The 12,963-nt window shown below is 37.2% G+C and overlaps 1 protein-coding gene across 1 annotated transcript in view; it reads left to right on the plus strand.

Moving 5' to 3' along the window:
• The window catches only part of LOC105227723 (protein qui-1), a gene marked incomplete at its 3' end in the record, with an annotated part of 123,529 nt that overhangs the window by 16,898 nt on the left and 93,668 nt on the right, over positions 1-12,963 (plus strand). The window contains 1 exon segment of the mRNA XM_049453580.1: positions 11,213-11,307.

Below are 12,963 nucleotides of genomic sequence, written 5' to 3' on the forward strand. Positions count from 1 at the left end.
GTTAAAATTTTTAATTCGAAAACCATTATTCTGTGCAACATTTAGTAGCAATTAGCTGGCTTTTATTTTCTCTATCTGAAATTTGTTTCAAAAAGTCATTTGGCTAATTACCAGCAGAAAATCGAACATGACAAAAAACATTTATAATAATAGTGGTAAAATATTGATGGCGTAGTAAAAAACCCTTTTTGACGGCATAACCATAAAGTTGGTTCGATATTCTCTTATTTGCTGCAAATTTGTATTTTTTCTCTCATTTCATTTTGGACTTTCGATTCTTATTTGTAAATATGTATGTATGTACATTACAATGGCTACTTCACGCATACTCCCACACTTATTTACATTCATAATTAATGCTGCTGTAAGTTGCAAATTCGTTGTTAGCATAGCTTTTGCTGCCACAATCATCTTTTCTGTGTCAGACGGGCAGCAAAATATATACGAATGTATGTATGTTAGCCCTTTAGGAATGTTATGGGTTGTAAAATAAAGTGATTTTGGTATGCTGGTAGTGCTCTGGTTGCGAATTTTGTAAACTTCTATCGAGGTTCACTCGAGTTTCCATAGTTAGTTGACATATTTAAGTTCCATACGGCTTTATTCTTATGTATTATGAAGTGTGGTCTAAAATTTTCTAACAATCTATATCCGACCGTACACATGATAATTCACACTGTGTCCTTATATAAAATTATTATTTTTAGAATCCAAAAAAAACTTTCTTTTGGTAATCGTAATTGAGGGGTGAATCAGACAAATCTTAAATTAGGCGAAAGAGTTTGTTCAGCTTAAATCAGTGTTCAGTTTATAAATTTTTCAAGTACCACCCTCAATACTCCCTAATACACTCTATATACGAAGCTTTTCCTACAGCCCCTATACTTATGCCTCCTTCTTAATGTGTGTGTAATTTTCGTCCGACTTCCATGTCACTTGTATGCACAAGTGATTCCCGTTTAAGCTGCTTTCTGATACGTTAATACCACTTTGTGAAAAGCGGCACAACTGCCACCTAAATACAAAGTTACAACTTTATGAATAAATCTAGAAATATAGCAACTAAGCATTGATACACATACGCACATAATACATATATACATACTTGTATAGTCATATGTGCTTGTGAATTGTGGCCGTGTGCAAATGTATTTAACTTTTCACTTGTGTGTCTAGCGTTTTGTTGTTGTGTCCACGTGCGAAGTTGTTAATGTCCTGTGGACTTAAAAGGAAAATGGTCTGCATTATTCATACGTAAACTGACGTGTCATGTGCATATTATGTGACACATATCTGCCCGAGTGTTCTGTAAAAGTTTTTTATTAAAAATTTATGTATTTTTACACGGAATTATGAATGATTATTCAGAGAACTACTTTTACAACTTTGTATGTTTATAGCTATGCTATTCACTTCTGTTGTACAAGTATTTATTTATATCACTGTAAACATTATTTACTATCTAAGCTAATTCTGGGAAGTGACCTATCATAAGCTTAGTGAGCTATTTACGTAGGATGATAACGGTCAATTACTTTCTGTACTCCACTATTTAGATTTCAATGCGACATATTAACTTAGCAATTGATATTTCAAAGAATAACACCCTAGATTTAAGAAGAATCCTTAACAAAAGGCTTTATAGCGTTCAATATAACATTAGTATAAATATAGATATCTACGATTCGTCAAGCATTGGAGAGTAGCCAATTGAACGAACTATACCAGGAAGTTGAAATACATCGAACAGAGAAGTGACGAATGGAAAACAGCTTTTATTAAGTAATATTTCAAAAATGTGAAGATAACGTGCGATTTAGGTAGAAGAACTTTTTTTCAATAGCCGTTTGTTGACAGATCACGCATGAGTCTCGTCATGCTGTCAGGTTATTTTTGTTCAGTATTGTTTATGATTTTATTATGAAACGATTTACGCCTGAAGAACGTTTACAAATCGTTCAACTTCATTACGAAAATTCACGTTCTGAAAAGAATGTGTTTCACGTGCTTCGCTAAATTTATGGTCAACATAATCGGCCTCATTTTATTCGCACATCTTGCGACCCAGCATCATTATTGGATAATATTCGACCTAATAGATCACATCCACCACGCAGTGAAGTAAATATAGCAGCCATAGCTGAGAGTTTACACGAAGACAGTGAGAGATTTGATTCGGCGCTGTTTGCAGCAACTTGGACTGACGTATACAACTGCTTGGTGCATTTACGTCGATATCTTAAATTGAAGGCGTACAAAATACAGCTTTTGCAAGAACTGACGTTATTCGCCCTTCCAAAACGATGTCGCTTCGCTTTATGGACTCTTCAAAAGTTCCAAGAAGATCCGGCATTTTCGAGCCAAATTTTCAAAATTCAAAGATGAGGCACATTTCTGGCTCAGCGGGTATGTAAACAAGCAAATTGCCGCCTTTGGGACAAAGAGCAATCTGAAGAGATTCATGAGCTACCATTTCATCTAGAAAAAACAACGGTTTGGTGTGATTTATGGGCTGGTGGAATCATCAGTCCATATTTTTTCAAAAATGATGCCGGCGAGAACGTAACCATCAGGCCCGTTATCGCGCCATGATAACCGACTATATGATACCTTAAATTGAAGCTCGTGATCTCGGTGACATATGGTTGCAACAACACGACGCCACTTCCCCCACACATCGCGTCAGTCAATGGCTTTATTGAAAGAACACTTCGGTGAGCAGATAATTTCACGATTTCAGATTTGATTTTACACTGTTAGACTTTTTTCTGTGGGGACATGATAAGTCTAAAGTTTATGCGGACAATCCCGCTTCGATTCACACCGTGGAGCAAAACATCTCGCGTGTCATTCGCCAGTCAAAATTTTTCGAGCATTGGACTCAACGGATGAACCATCTGAAACATAGCCACGGCCAACATTTGTGAGAGATAATCTTCCTAAAATTAATGCCAAGGAATGTTCTTTCGATTGACAATAAACATTCCTTATGGATTTTAAGGTTATGTGTTTTTTCTTTTAAAAAGTAGAAAACCTCGAAATATATCACCCTTTATTTCTTTCTATAACGTCAATATTCGTCGGGACATTTTTACGTATCATAAGCTTCACAGGTTTTACTGACTTCATTGCATATTTTATGAGCTTAATTCTTATATATCTTTCTTAAAACCTGATGCGTTATCGTTCATAAGTAAGAAGTTTTTGTCGAACAACTCTAAGCAAATGTCTCTGGGTTTACAAACTCAAATGCTTGCGGCACTAGGCAATCAGTGAGTGTCGGGAAGTCAAGTCAAAAGCTTACTTCATCCACCTCTTTTAAGCATCAGAGAGATAGCAAAGGATCTTAACATCGCTTATAGATCGACTCAACACATTTCTGGTTAATAATCTAGTTATAGAGCGAGTGAATGGTAGACTTTATGAAGCCTAAATCTGTTGCCATAGTGTTATAAAAAAGGTATTTGACAACATAGCTGAGAACCCTTCTCTCAAACGTTTAATTCCGGTGACATAGTATATGAAAACGAAGACAAAACTCTTTAACAATCTAACGAATCGCGAACGAGCTACGAGCATTTTTTATAACTGAACCGAATTTAAACCTCAATTTTAAATTTTCTCCCACAAAATCCTGAATATTGCGAAATTTCAGCCTCCCAATGCACCACGTTTCCAAGCTGCCAACAGATTAACTTTTTCGACACCGATAAGCTCGAGCAAAGAACAAAAGCTTTTTAATAAATACTAAAGGACCAAAAATGTGCGTGAATGTGGCAGGAAAAAGTTTTGTCAAACGACAGCACAAAATGGCAACTGGCTGAAATGAGATTAAATTGCGTTAGTCAGCGCCTAATTGGATGTAGTAGGTGGATTTTAATAGTCAAACTGGCAACGGCGGCTGTGGCTGCCATCCCAAACAGCTGACGTCCACATTAGACGCACGCAAAAGTTTCTGCGAACGCCTGGTGTTGATTTAAATGGTGATGTAAGTGTTTTTGATGAGACTGCGGATGTTGGCGCTGATGCTAACGATGACTGTGATGATGATGTTGATGGTGATGGTGATGGTGGTGTATCTGCTAATGATAACAACGGACGAGGTTCACACCGACGCTGACACTGATTCGACATATTTGCTTATGACCCTATGCTTATGTATGTATGTGTGCGTCTACATTTTAATTAAGCGCTATTTATAGCAAATGCACATATACACATTCACATATACATACATATCTACATGTTTACGTAGATGGCATGTGACCGCATAAAAGCAAATGAAACAAATAGGCAGTGAAAAAGAAGCGCGCTCAATGAAAGGCGCCAGCCTGCTCAGCACATTCACTTCCTTCCTGGCGGGCGAGCGTGAGTGTAAGTAACGGAAATACGCAGCGTATCCGTCGCAGCCAGCGCCATCCCCACCGCCTACTGCGTGCAAAGCCGATTGTAGCAAACGAAGTGTATTTTAATTAACGCCTGAGTTATAGCGCCGCTTCCAACTGTGCTGCACGCTTACACTCTTGTGACATCTTACGCATATATATGTGTGTATAATTATGCATTCGTACAATAAATATTTGTGTAATAAACATATGCTTAAATGCCCTTACATAAACATATAAATGTATATTTTCATACCGAACATGCTATATGCCCTCATAACTGTGAAAGCCGCCCGAAACTTATTGGATTCTCACTGCTGTTCGCGTCCACGCATGGCGTCTTCGCATGAATGACGGCGCTTGGTTCACGTTGAGTGAGCTCAGCGTGTGCGCCATGCAAATTTGTGCTAGCAATTAATACAGGCAATTCAAACCGGCCGGCGGCATACAGTGTGCCTGGATTGGAAATGAGTTGAGAAATAGAATTATAGCGAGAAGAAATTCTCTTAGCTGTTTTTTGGGGGAGAAAGTGTAATAAGTCCAATGGCCCTTATAAATATTTGCTTTATCGATTCAAGGCTCTCTATGCTGATTGTTTCCATTTTTTTGAGAAGAGAGAGTCGAGAACGCGTTCACGGCGAACCACGTCCACGACAACCAGCAACATCAACTGATGATCAATAGAATAGAAGAGGTTGCTTGAGAAGCAATGAGTAGCAATCAGAGATCTTACTGGCATCGCTGGAATATCGGGAGATCAGTGAAAACCATTTTTAAGGGTCATTTAGGCCTAAGCCTGGAAAAAGCTCGATTGGTTCCATAATCACCCAATTTTTTTCGAAAAACAGCAGAAGCCGAAAAAACAGGTTATGTTGACAGTTTTCTTCTATTATCGAGGTGTTATGCCTCCGAATTCCTTTCGATTGGTCAAACTGTCAAAAAGAAATACTATTTCAGTTTTGGGTGTCGTACTAAAACTATTACTCTATAAATATTATTTAGCATTCGGTTTCCCTCGTAACCAAGCCTTTCTTATTTGTTCAAATTTGCATTTTTATACAATAAAACACCTAACACCTCTAAATTCTGAAATAAATGGAAAAAAAATATTGCCTTAATCACTTCAAACACTAAAGCACAACCTTGCGGAGATCCTTGAAGCATATGCGTTTCATAATTTCAATGCTTTCTACTCACACTGCCTTCTTGTTTATAAAATGTGATTCCTATGTTTTTTTTTTCTTTCTTTTTTTAATTGCACATCTGGTTTCGCTCTCATTATTTTTCAACACCTTCATCGCAATATTGTTGATAATTATGGCGTGGGCTTTCATTACTTTTCACTTGTTTATTTACATCTGCTTTGTGTTTATGTATTTGTGGATGAGCTGACATTCAACATTGTATAATTGCGTGCTTACATACTTATGTATGTATGCTTTAATAGAATGATTTAACTAAAAAGAAAATGAATTTACATGTGTGTATATATATGTTCATTATTTTATATGTATGTACCTGAAGTAGAGTGAAATGAATATCAAAGATGAAATTGCTTTATGAAAGTAAATACTAAGCATGCATTGAAATTTATTCTAAGACCTTCAATGAATAACATAAATAGATGAGGATTACCCCGCGACCTAAGACCTATTGTGCACTCTCCTAAGTCACAACGACCAGCTTAACCCCTGCATATTGATAAGTTCCAATAAACTGCTAATGAGTCGATGAGGTCCCTGTTCGGAAACATGGATCCAACGGCCTTTATCCTACTTCTGCGGACTGCTGTGTAGTCAATTAATAGGTATTGGGGAGTTTCAGGCTCCTTGACGCAGAACCGACAATTTGCACAAGAAGCTATATTATCTAAGTAATTCTTGAGCTTACAGTAGCCAGTGTAGAATGCGACAAGCTACTGCTTAGAGCTGAGTTTGTTCCTAGGAAGGTTGATTTAAGCCTGTTGGGGTTGTAACCATTCATTAGCAACTTGGCATGGCGTATGCCTTGAAATTGTAGCCAATACCTCTCTCTGCCTACTCTTCTTCCTTGCGGAGCAGATTTCAAGTCCTACCATGTTAGTGGATGCTGCGGAATGGGCCAGCTCATCAGCCAGTTCATTTTCGGCTCTACCTTTGTGACCGGGCATCCACATAAGGTGCACTTGGTTAAGTTCCTATAAACTATTCAGCCATTTTCTACACTTCTGCACCAATTGCGATTTGATCTCGTATGCAGAGATTGCTTTAAGTTCCACTTGACTGTCGCTGTGTATAACTAGACGTTCATTACGTTAGTTGCGTTGGAGGTTTATTTCCACGCACCGATTAATGGTTTGAAGAGTATGGAGAGTTTGGTGCGTGGTCCTTCGACTCCTGCACCAATTCCCTCTGACATTTTCGAGTCGTCGGTCTACCACTTGATTGTACCATCTCTAAGCAGTAGCACGAGAGTAGAGTCATTCCAATCAGCCTTACTGGTAAGGGTAACCTTGAAGTTCTTGGTGAAGTTCATTACTTCGGCAAAGCTTTTGTAGAATATGTCGGCCGGTGTGTGGTTGTCATTATAAAATTGCAAAAATATGTTCCGTAGTATACTTGAATAATGATACTAAATCGTTAATGTTGCTCAATATGTGTTGGTTTAATTAAATTAATTGGATTTCTTAACCATAATGTTGAATTTCAAAAGTCCTTAGCCCGTCCTTACTTGCTGCAAAGTTAATTTAATTGAAATAAAAATCATAAATGTCTGTCCATGCAAACTTGTTAAGATCCACTCCGACTCACCAAATAAAAATCAATGTAAACGAATAAATGTCTGCAAAAGTCTACCAACACAAATGCACACTTCTACGCAACAAAGTATTTACGTTTATATTTAGTCGCACTCATTCCAGCATTCCCCTCCGCTGTGCAACAGTTGTGCCATTTATAGCGGCAGCGCACACGAACACCTTCCGCCGCAAGTTCGTTGTTTATGTAATCGCCTCTACTGCTTATTTGTCTTTTTCATTGCCATATCATTTCCCATTGTCCGCCATGCGCCGCGCGCTTCACACCGCCGAGGTTGACTTTGTGTCACTTGACTCCCACTTCGGGTCTATTTTTGCATGCATTATTGACGCGCTCCTTGTGGTTAGGACTGGTCGCATTCCAAAACAGCTGTACACACTCAAGGCTGTGAGGGGTGCTTGTGTTCGTGTTAGTGTTGGTGTTAGTGAAGTTGCAGATGTAGATGTAGATGGAAGGACACATGATAATAAATAGGCACTCAGCCCCGGCTGCGGATGACAATGTGAGCGCAACAAATATTGTTTGCTTTTAGCTGGAAATCAGTTTACCGGGAAATCGAGGCGATGGCGAGGCGTTGAGCAGGCTGTCTCTTAAGCAGTCTAACGCGTAGACTAACACCAAGTAATCGAGATGAGGGTGGGTAGTGTGGTATAGCGTGAAGCAGGAGCCTGCAGGCATCTGTAAAAAAGCTATAAAGCAATTTCAAATTGAATTATTTATTAATAAAGCGGAGCTTTCAGTATGGTGACAAATGACACTATAGCTGAATTATCAAATTACGATGAATAATGTATATAAACGCATACATTTTATACATATAAACATACGCTTTCATTTCACCTCAGCGCTTAGAATGAGGAATTTGTAGGGGTAGATATTTAATAGCTTTATCGAGGCGACTAAATAAAGTGTCGACAATTGTTGCTTTACGTTCTGTTTTTATAGATATACGTACATAATTGCATAAATAAGTCTGGTTGTCGAGCATAAGATATTAATCATTAGATAATTAAGTAGATTTTAAGTAAGACTATAAAATTATAACTAAAGAAGTGTTCAATATACTATATATCAGATAATTAATTACATTCATGGGCTTTGCCAAAAGATGACACAACTTGAGCAAAAAAGTTGAAGAAAGATGAGAAAGAGCTCTCAGAACCTTTGCGAGTGACTTAAGCTGCTATTGCAAAACGTTGAAAGGCAGCCAGATATATTCATTAGCAAGGAAAATGGCTGTCATATGAATTAAAGCCAATAGAGGGTTTTTTATGGCAGAAATTCTGAAAAAATTGTTTTCACTTTGGATTTTTACTTGTGTTTAAAAATTTATTAACAACCATAAGCAGTTATAAGTGAACCCTGGCCAACCAACAATATCTCGGCGAAGCCATGATGCCAAGGTTACACTCTATGTTTGGTGGTATCATAAGAGAGACATGCATTATGAGCTGATAAAACCGGATGTAACTATTATTGAGAAACGCTATCGACAACAACTCATCAAATTCAGGCTAGGGTTTGTCGAAAAATTACCTAAAATTCCGACTTGACTAGAGAAACTTCATAATTATTCATCACGACGCTCGGTCTTATGTTGCAAGAGGGGTTAAAAACCATTCTTGCCATTTGCTCAGGTCGATGCAGAATATCTCTATTAAAATACCTCCAAGGCAGCGTAGTTTTTTGGGAAGGAATTCACAAATTTGCGGAAGAACGAGAAAAAATTATAGATTCAGATGAGCTTTGCATACTATGTGCCAGCGTATATGATTTTCTTCAATAACATTAAAATTTTGGGTAAACTGCACGATTGCACATACATATATTTGTAGACCCTATAATAAAAGCAAAAAATTGGCATTTTCACTTTTGTAGAAATTTTTTAAAAAATGGAAAAAATTATTCAAAAAGTTATTAATTTGTCTCTTAATACCATATCATTCTCTAGTTATGTTACTTATACGACATGGTGCCTCTTGAAGTCTTCATAACGTAAATTTAAAATATTTAAAAGCGTTATCATCATTAATGGGAATCAGCATAAAAGTTTGACCTTAACGAAATCCTTGATAATTATCCCAAATGAAGGCAACAGTTTTAAATTTTATTTATTTTACAAATGTACATATAACGGTACATTGGCTTACCACACTTCCTCCACATTTAACTTCTGAATAACAAAGTTGAAAAGGTCACATGTTTGTTCAACGAAAAGGGTGTTATTTATACACTTTTTATAAGTAACTTTTTAATGTTGTTTAACTTTCACATTGGTAATTTCACCATGGCCTGATAATGTTACAAATATGAGGTTTGACAATTAAGTAATGAGACTGATTTTATTGCTGCGCTTGTGGTAAACCTGTGACTTTGAAATTCCCTTTCTCTTTTTCCGGCATCCCTCTTCTCTCAGATTTTTTGATAGCCGTGGAATCGTCCACAAAAAGTTCGTTCCACAGGGGCAAACTGTGAATGAAGTCTACTATTGCCAAGTACTCGAAAGATTGTGAAAACGAGTCAACAGGGTGCGCCCAGACATCGCTCGTAACTGGGTCCTTCATCACCGTCCTCAGCGTGTCCCAGTATTTGCCCTCTAAAGGGATCGCCGTGTTGCAACAGCCGCTTTATTCGCCCGACATGTCACCCTGTGACTTTTTTTGTTTCCTAAAACAAAATCGGTGGTCAAAGGAACCCATTTTGCGTCGATTACGGACATCCAGGCGGCCGTGACGAGGGTCATCCCAGTCGAAGCGTTCCAGAAATGTTACGAAGCATTGAAAACGCGCTGGAATCGATGTATAGCTGCCCAAGGGACTACTTTGAAGGGGATAACAGAGTTGTAGAATAATTTTCAAATATACGGTTTTCATGGAATCAGTCTCATTACTTAATTGTCATACCTCGTACGCCATGGCGAGTTTTTAATTTTAAGCGGTTTTATGCCACCAGCGCATCAGTTGAGGAAGACCCAAATCAGTCTCTCACACGTCGCATTCAAGCATTGGACATCTCTGTGATGTCGTTGTCCTAATGAATTCAAATTGACACAAAAACTGAAGCCGCTTGACCAGCAGAATCGTCGTATGTTCGGGAATTGAGCTGAGCAACAACTTGAAAATGATCCGGATCGCCACCGCTGAATGATAACTGAGTATTTTTGGCCCGAATTGTATGATATGGACTTAGAAAAATGTGGTTTCAACAGGACGGCATCACAAGGCACACAGCGAATGTCAAAATCAATTTATTAAAAACCAGGTTTGGTGAATGTGTTATCTCACGAAATGGCCTAGTCAATTGACCGCCTCAATCCTGGCTTTGCGATTTGACGCCGTTAGACTATGTATTTCCTGTAAGTTTACGTCAAGTCTATACCAACAAGTCAGCAACGATTGATGAACTTTGTACGAATATTGAACGTGAAAAAATATATATTATGATCCTTATGTAATTCTCAGCTAATCGACGAAACTTTTACAATCCCTTCTTTCAGTATAATACCTAATTTAAGAATTATGAGGGGCTTCCAAAAGTATGTGTACACATGTTGAACCATATCTATAGATTGGTTTACGATACTTGCCATCGTCTACAAATATTTGTATCCATAAAATACCATTGTGTTTGAAACTTCGGCACGCACAGCATTTAGAGATACGCATCTAAGCCTTGTATATCTGTAGGTGTATGTATATATATTTACATGTGTATATTCGTTTACTCATAAGCAGTTGTAGTTAACCATAAAAGCTTACACACGTAATCCACGTACCTTTCTTAAAAGTTTTTAACTTTTCTATGCTCCCGGAAATGTAAACACACTCACTTGCCACATGCGTACGTGCGCCCAGGCGCCCAGGCGAGACGATAAATTCCCGACGCTAAAATGTCACGTACAATGAACATAAGTAAATTTGTTTTAGAGTTTCACATGATTTGTTGTTATTGTATACCCGCACAAAGCTGCTTAAATACCTTGCTTACGTATTCACCTCACTTCTCTTCTCTGCTCTTCCACATTACTTTCAGGTGCTTCGCATTGCATTTCCGCATTTGAAGTGAAAGAAAAGCAACTGGGGCGAATAAATCAAAAGCAACAGTAATAGCGACATAACAGCCACACAGTAAGTGAAATAACATTTTAATATGTACATACATACATACATGCATACATACATACAAATGCAGTTAAATGTATGCGTGTGCTCAATTCGAAAGTAAACCTATTTATTTTTGCGCTCTTTAACTAAGTGCGGTTGGTAATAGATATGCGTGTGTGTGTGTATGTGTTTGTTTATTTTCTCTGTGGCAGGTGTTTTGTTTTTGTTTTCGATTTAATTTCACAGTACCTGAGATTATTTTAAAGCCAGATTAGCCAGTAGGGTTTCCTCTTACATATGTAGAGCACATTAAGTAAGAAGGAAAAGTAAGTGGTGAGTAGATTTAAGTCTGCAGGGGATGGATATAATATTTGAATGAAAACTTTTTGGGGAAATTAGTGCATTAGAAAGTGGGTAAAGTATGCTGACTCAATATTTCTGAATTGATTGTGAGAGTAAGATATATACATCAATGTATTACATCATACATACATATAGGGGTAATCGAAAAACTATTTTCGTATTTCAAATCAAACTTCAACTTTTTTCATATTTGTAATGAACCTTAATGAACCAAATAATATTATTCTGGTCAACCACTTTTTGCCAATTTTCCGCTAGAGATATTATTCCGTCAGTGTAAAATTTTTCTGGTTTCTCCCCGAAAAACTGTGGCAAGTAATTTTCAAAGGCTTCTCTTGAAACCAACTTTACTCCATTAAGGCAGTTCTGCATTGACCAAAACAAATGGTAGTCCGATGGTGCAAGGTCAGGGCTATATGGTGGATGCCTCAAAATTCCAGACATTGGATCATGATCTTTATCGTACATTATTGTCGTAATGCAGAAATGGTTCGATTTCATTTCGTTTCAGCAAAGAATCGCAAATGTTCATTCGGTCCTTTAAATTTTTCACAGACAATTTATGTGGTACCCAAAGATCGAGCTTCTTTTTGTAGCCAGCCTCTTTTAAATAGTTTAGATTTGGTTTGATAATGAATGTTAAGTTCCTTAGTGATGTCATGGCTGCTTATGTGATGGTTCTGGTCAATCTTTTCCATAATTTCAACGATAAGTCAACCAGAACGAGGCGCATCTTTCACATCAAAATTTCTAGAACGAAACATTTTTTTTATTTCATACGTTTTACTCTTGGCACCGCCACTCAAAGTGCCTAAATCCAAAAAGAGTAAATATCAAGCAATTTATAACTCAACAAAAACATTGCAGACATTGATTGAAATGCTAAACGCCAAACTAATTATCAATCGGCAGGCAGAAAACAATAAAATTATGTTTATTTCCCCGCTGTATTTGAAATAAACAAAACTCAAAATTAATTGTTCTAATGAAAAAACACTTATTTGTATACAGTTCTCAAATGGATCTTATTTAATTAATCTTCTTTGTATTTTTATACTCATACATACACACTTTTTTATGTAAGCAACTGTATATAAATGCTTAATCTTATGTAAACAAACAATGCAGCGTGTATTTTTTGAGTTTGAAAAATTCAAATGTATTTGTTTGAACTGTCGAATGTATTTTCTTATATAAACAAACAAACAGTTTCATTAGCAACTAAAATAATAGAAAATCGCGTTACTCATACGCACTCGTCAACCGCTTGTTGGTGCTCATAGCATACGTTTTTCGATACTTTAAAGCTGTTAAGCG

This window comes from Bactrocera dorsalis, chromosome 3, assembly GCF_023373825.1.
Source record: "Bactrocera dorsalis isolate Fly_Bdor chromosome 3, ASM2337382v1, whole genome shotgun sequence".
NCBI classification, from domain to species: domain Eukaryota; kingdom Metazoa; phylum Arthropoda; class Insecta; order Diptera; family Tephritidae; genus Bactrocera; species Bactrocera dorsalis.